The following is a 6,000-nucleotide window of genomic DNA, read 5'->3' as shown; positions in this document are numbered from 1 at the left end:
GTGTAATGTTGTGGGTAATTTATCTGTCCGTCCAGTATATTCCTTACTCAAAAATGTTTTAATTTATTCTAATATTTATGAAATTATGCGGGTTTTTTTTTACTTTTACATTATTTTTAAATATGAATAAACATGCTATTTTGTATATATATATTTTTTTAAAGTTTCCTGTTTGAACTCTGTGTTTAACAACTTTATGAAATTATTTTTTGCCAAAAAAAATCCTCATTAAAGTAACAACAATCATGGATGAAGAAAATGTTAAATGACTATATAAAAGACATACAAAAAATTTATTAGAAAAAGTGTTACTTGAAAAAACAAAACTAATTTTTGGCAGAGTAAAGTTGTTAATAACCAGCTGGATATTGTTGCCAGGATGTTGTTGGTCTGGGATGTTGTTGGTCTGGGATGTTGTTGGTCTGGGATGTTGTTGGTCTGGGATGTTGTTGGTCTGGGATGTTGTTGGTCTGGGATGTTGTTGGTCTGGGATGTTGTTGGTCTGGGATGTTGTTGGTCTGGGATGTTGTTGGTCTGGGATGTTGTTGGTCTGGGATGTTGCTGGTCTGGGATGTTGTTGGTCTGGGATGTTGCTGGTCTGGGATGTTGCTGGTCTGGGATGTTGCTGGTCTGGGATGTTGTTTTTCTGGAATGTTGTTGGTCTGGGATGTTGCTGGTCTGGGATGTTGCTGGTCTGGGATGTTGTTGGTCTGGGATGTTGTTGGTCTAGGATGTTGTTGGTCTGGGATGTTGTTGGTCTGGGATGTTGTTGGTCTGGGATGTTGTTGGTCTGGGATGTTGTTGGTCTGGGATGTTGTTGGTCTGGGATGTTGTTGGTCTGGGATGTTGTTGGTCTGGGATGTTGTTGGTCTGGGATGTTGTTGGTCTGGGATGTTGTTGGTCTGGGATGTTGTTGGTCTGGGATGTTGTTGGTCTGGGATGTTGCTGGTCTGGGATGTTGCTGGTCTGGGATGTTGTTGGTCTGAGATGTTGTTGGTCTGGGATGTTGTTGGTCTGGGATGTTGTTGGTCTGGGATGTTGTTGGTCTGGGATGTTGTTGGTCTGGGATGTTGCTGGTCTGGGATGTTGTTGGTCTGGGATGTTGTTGGTCTGGGATGTTGCTGGTCTGGGATGTTGTTGGTCTGGGATGTTGTTGGTCTGGGATGTTGTTGGTCTGGGATGTTGCTGGTCTGGGATGTTGTTGGTCTGGGATGTTGTTGGTCTGGGATGTTGTTGGTCTGGGATGTTGTTGGTCTGGGATGTTGTTGGTCTGGGATGTTGTTGGTCTGGGATGTTGCTGGTCTGGGATGTTGTTGGTCTGGGATGTTGTTGGTCTGGGATGTTGCTGGTCTGGGATGTTGTTGGTCTGGGATGTTGTTGGTCTGGGATGTTGTTGGTCTGGGATGTTGCTGGTCTGGGATGTTGTTGGTCTGGGATGTTGTTGGTCTGGGATGTTGTTGGTCTAGGATGTTGTTGGTCTGGGATGTTGTTGGTCTGGGATGTTGTTGGTCTGGGATGTTGTTGGTCTGGGATGTTGTTGGTCTGGGATGTTGCTGGTCTGGGATGTTGTTGGTCTGGGATGTTGCTGGTCTGGGATGTTGTTGGTCTGGGATGTTGTTGGTCTGGGATGTTGCTGGTCTGGGATGTTGTTGGTCTGGGATGTTGTTGGTCTGGGATGTTGTTGGTCTGGGATGTTGTTGGTCTGGGATGTTGCTGGTCTGGGATGTTGCTGGTCTGGGATGTTGTTGGTCTGGGATGTTGTTGGTCTGGGATGTTGCTGGTCTGGGATGTTGTTGGTATGGGATGTTGTTGGTCTGGGATGTTGTTGGTCTGGGATGTTGTTGGTCTGGGATGTTGTTGGTCTGGGATGTTGTTGGTCTGGGATGTTGTTGGTCTGGGATGTTGTTGGTCTGGGATGTTGTTGGTCTGGGATGTTGTTGGTCTGGGATGTTGTTGGTCTGGGATGTTGTTGGTCTGGGATGTTGTTGGTCTGGGATGTTGTTGGTCTGGGATGTTGTTGGTCTGGGATGTTGTTGGTCTGGGATGTTGTTGGTCTGGGATGTTGTTGGTCTGGGATGTTGTTGGTCTGGGATGTTGTTGGTCTGGGATGTTGCTGGTCTGGGATGTTGCTGGTCTGGGATGTTGTTGGTCTGGAATGTTGTTGGTCTGGGATGTTGCTGGGCTGGGATGTTGCTGGTCTGGAATGTTGTTGGTCTGGGATGTTGTTGGTCTGGGATGTTGCTGGTCTGGGATGTTGCTGGTCTGGGATGTTGTTGGTCTGGGATGTTGTTGGTCTGGGATGTTGTTGGTCTGGGATGTTGTTGGTCTGGGATGTTGCTGGTCTGGGATGTTGCTGGTCTGGGATGTTGTTGGTCTGGAATGTTGTTGGTCTGGGATGTTGCTGGGCTGGGATGTTGCTGGTCTGGAATGTTGTTGGTCTGGGATGTTGCTGGTATGGGATGTTGTTGGTCTGGGATGTTGCTGGTCTGGGATGTTGCTGGTCTGGGATGTTGTTGGTCTGGAATGTTGTTGGTCTGGGATGTTGCTGGTCTGGGATGTTGCTGGTCTGGGATGTTGCTGGTCTGGGATGTTGTTGGTCAGGGATGTTGCTGGTCTGGGATGTTGTTGGTCTGGGATGTTGCTGGTATGGGATGTTGCTGGTCTGGGATGTTGTTGGTCTGGGATGTTGCTGGTCTGGGACGTTGTTGGTCTGGGATGTTGCTGGTCTGGGATGTTGCTGGTCTGGGATGTTGCTGGTATGGGATGTTACTGGTCTGGGATGTTGTTGGTCTGGGATGTTGCTGGTCTGGGATGTTGCTGGTCTGGGATGTTGCTGGTATGGGATGTTGTTGGTCATGGATGTTGCTGGTCTGGGATGTTACTGGTCTGGGATGTTGCTGGTCTGGGATGTTGCTGGTCTGGGATGTTGCTGGTCTGAGATATTGCTGGTCTGGGATGTTGCTGGTCTGGGATGTTGCTGGTCTGGGATGTTGTTGGTCTGGGATGTTGCTGGTCTGGGATGTTGCTGGTCTGGGATGTTGCTGGTCTGGGATGTTGTTGGTCTGGGATGTTGCTGGTCTGGGATGTTGCTGGTCTGGGATGTTGCTGGTCTGGGATGTTGCTGGTCTGGGATGTTGCTGGTCTGGGATGTTGCTGGTCTGGGATGTTGTTGGTCTGGGATGTTGTTGGTCTGGGATGTTCCTGCTCTGGGATGTTGCTGGTCTGGGATGTTGCTGGTCTGGGATGTTGCTGGTCTTGGATGTTGCTGGTCTGGGATGTTGCTGGTCTGGGATGTTGCTGATCTGGGATGTTGCTGGTCTGGGTGACCGTCACTCTAGCACAGACCTTCCTGTATCACCTTCAAATTCAAATTCAAATTCAAAGTTTATTCTCTATAAGGATTACAATGCTGAGTTTACAGAAATTTGGTTATTGTTTGGTTTACATGTAGTAAAATTGTGATTACAGAGTGTACCACTAGACGCTTAGCATGGCTAGGCATTTCGGGCATACTTAGTTTTATTCTTAATTGTAAAATATTACAAATTATGAGGTAAGTTGGTATTATGGCTAAGTGACTAAATACTAGTTTGTGAGTTTAGCAATGTGAATGCTTTTGTTTTGGCACAGTACATAGTTTCAGTATTGGAGTATCACAGGATTCATTATTTTAAGACTGAGATTAATATTTCTGTTTATGGTCAAATGAGTGAGTGAGTGTAAGTATGAACCACCAGGTGGTATTCGTGTAGTTAGTTGACGGGGTGTATCAGGGAGATAAGATGTTTTCTAATGGTAGTTTTGAAGGTGATGAATGTGTCTGCAGTTCTAGAGTTCTCAGGTAGGGTATTCCAGATTTTAGGGCCTTTGACATACATTGAATTTTTGTAAAGGTTTAGTCGGACACGGGGAATGTCGTAGAGATGTTTATGTCTGGTGTTATGCCTGTGGGTTCTGTCACAACTATCTAGTTAGTTTAATATGTTTATTATGCACCCCATACCCATCCTGTGGGCGGTAGTCAAAAGATTACAGAGGTACATAATGGGTCCAGGGACTGGGCCTCAAAGTTTTGATAGCTGAGCAAGCTACAACTATCAAGAAAGCGTTTTAGGTCAAGGTTGATATTAGAGTTTAAGGCCCTGTAGATGTAGATTGCACAGTAGTAAGTGTGGATGTACTGAACTGGGAGTAAGTTTAGATCTATGAAGAGTGGGGGGGTGTGTTGCCAGGGATGGGATTTAGTGATTATTCTTACTGCAGCTTTTTGTTCGGTTATTATTGGCTTTAGGTGTGTTGCTGCAGTTGATCCCCAAGCACAAATAGCATAGGTGAGGTATGGATAAATAAGTGAGTGGTATAGTGTGAGAAGGGCATTTTGCGGTACGTAGTATCGTATCTTGGAGAGGATCCCAACCGTTTTGGATACTTTTTTGGCTATATGCTGGATATGGGTGCTGAAATTCAGGTTGTTGTCAAGGTATAAGCCTAGGAATTTTCCCCCATTATATCTGGTAATTAGAGTGTTGTCAATCTTAATGTTAATTTGTGCATCTCCTGCTCTGCTACCAAACATAATATAGTAGGTTTTGTCAGTGTTAAGCGTAAGTTTATTGGCTGTCATCCAAGTCGATATTTTAATCAGCTCCTCATTCACAATGGTGTTGAGGGTGGCAAGATTAGGGTGAGAGATGACATAAGTCGTGTCATCAGCAAAGAGAATGGGTTTCAGGTGTTGGGATACGTTTGGAAGGTCATTGATGTATATGAGGAAGAGCAGGGGACCAAGGACACTTCCCTGCGGAACTCCAGTATCAAGTGGCCGTGTTGCTGATGCTGTGTCTTTAATGGTGACGTACTGATACCTATTAGTAATGTAAGATTTGAAATAAGCAAGCGCATGGCCTCTTATACCGTAGTGATCAAGTTTGTGGAGTAGGATGTCGTGGTCTACTGTGTCAAAAGCTTTTCTTAGGTCAATAAAAATTCCTAGTGGATATTCCTTAGTCATACTTACTGTGATACAGTGTAACACTTACTGTGATACAGTGTAACACTTACTGTGATACAGTGTAACACTTACTGTGATACAATGTTGACTGTTGCCAGGATGTTGCTGGTCTGGGTGACCGTCACTCTAGCACAGACCTTCCTGTATCACCTTAGTCAAACTTACTGTGATACAGTGTAACACTGTGATACAGTGTAACACTTACTGTGATACAGTGTAATACTTACTGTGATAGTGTAACACTTACTGTGATACAGTGTAACACTTACTGTGATACAGTGTAACACTTACTGTGATACAGTGTAACACTTACTGTGATACAGTGTAACACTTACTGTGATACAATATTGACTGTTGCCAGGATGTTGCCGGTCTGGGTGACCTTCACTCTAGCACTGACCTTCCTGCATCACCTTAGTCATACAGTGTAACACTTACTGTGATACAGTGTAACACTGTGATACACTGTAACACTTACTGTGATGCAATGTAACACTTACTGTTTATTTATTTATTTATTTATTTATTAATTTGAACATGATACAGATAAGTACAATACAATTTTTAAAGTGCAACATGCCGAAGCTCCTTGTATGCAGAGCATTATGGGCAGCTTAAAATTAACTTAAGATTAACTAAGCAATGATATATTCAGTGGTACAAAAATTATTGTAAAACAGATAATTTAGTACAAATGAGTATTACAAAGACAGGTCATATGGTCATTTACTGAGTTGCTGTGTAAACAGTAGAATGGAGTATTCTGTTAGGTAATGAAGTTAAATAGTAGCAAAGTTTGATTGGGTCACAGGTTGACATTTATGAGATATAACCATATATGAGATACAATTTTTCAGTATTTATTTAGTTGTGGGTGAGTAAGTGATTTTTGAGAAGAGACTGGAATTTATAAACAGTGTTTCTTTTATATTCACAGGTAATGAATTCCAGATTTTAGGGCCTTTTATGTGCATTGAGTTTTTGCATAG

Source organism: Cherax quadricarinatus, chromosome 44, assembly GCF_038502225.1.
Source record: "Cherax quadricarinatus isolate ZL_2023a chromosome 44, ASM3850222v1, whole genome shotgun sequence".
NCBI classification, from domain to species: Eukaryota; Metazoa; Arthropoda; class Malacostraca; order Decapoda; family Parastacidae; genus Cherax; species Cherax quadricarinatus.
This window is presented reverse-complemented; position numbering follows the sequence as displayed.